Raw genomic sequence first — 1,082 nt, 5'->3', positions numbered from 1 at the left:
TAGATGCCTGTTGACCAAAAGCAAAACTTGCACCCAAAGTAACAGCCCAGAATTCGGTCTCTGTCCATGTCCCACTTCCCCGACAGGCACACCGGGGCAGGGGGGAATCATGCCTGCGACCCTCAGCTGTGCTTGCACCTGCCGCCCCCCGCCCCTCCTGGGCCCCCTAGCCACACGTTGCCTGTCCCATGCAGCCCCCTCCCCATTCCATTCCTCCCAAAACCTGTGCTCAGACACGGATTTGATATTTGAGAAGTGACTTCGATGTTGGAGGAGCGGCGGCCCTCTCCCCCGCTCACCGAGTTTGGGTGCCCTTGACCCTCGCGTGGTCGGGGCCCTTCTAACTCGGGGTGAGGCTGCGGGTGAGGAGGACTGTGCGTCCCACAGGGACTGTCTCCCCCTCCCCCCCGCTGCCGGCCTCTTCCCCACTCACACACAAGCCCGAAGCACACGCGCGTGCACACACACACTCACAGCCACCTCATACGCTTGCTCCCACGCACAGAACACGTACACTCCCACAGGTGCACACAGCCACACCTGAAAGCACTATCCAGGTGTGTGTGTGCCGACACACCCGGATGCCCCACACCTTCTGCGGAAGGGGAGGGGAGGGGAGGGCAGAGCCAGCTTCTCCCGAATCTGTCCCAGACCCCACAGAAGAAAGCAGAGGTCACAGGTGGCAGGAGGGGTGGGGGGGCAGGACAAGATGAGGAGCACCCCTGAACCCCCAGGAGCCGGGGCCTGTGTGCGAGCTGGGGACAGGCAAGCGGCCTGGGCTGCCCCGTTAGGGCAGAGAAAGCCACCCCCTGGCTGCTCGAGGCGGCAGAGCTGCGTCCCTCTGCCTGGGACACTCACAGTCAGACAGAAGTATTTTTATACCAATTTCCCTGACCTAAAAAGGTTCTTTTTTGACTGAACACCTGGTCTTCAGGACCCACAAGGGAGCACTGCCTACAAATAGTCCAGCACTCCCGCCGGGCCTGCCGCTGTGGCCGCGGCTGGGCGCGTGGGACAGCTCAGGCCCCTGCGGGCAACCGGGGCCCAGGGGCGGGGGTCCCGGCGGGGGGCGCTGCAGGGCA

This window comes from Suricata suricatta, chromosome 2 (genome assembly GCF_006229205.1).
Source record: "Suricata suricatta isolate VVHF042 chromosome 2, meerkat_22Aug2017_6uvM2_HiC, whole genome shotgun sequence".
NCBI lineage: Eukaryota > Metazoa > Chordata > Mammalia > Carnivora > Herpestidae > Suricata > Suricata suricatta.
The sequence above is the reverse complement of the archived record's forward strand: the minus strand, read 5'-3'. Positions refer to the sequence as shown.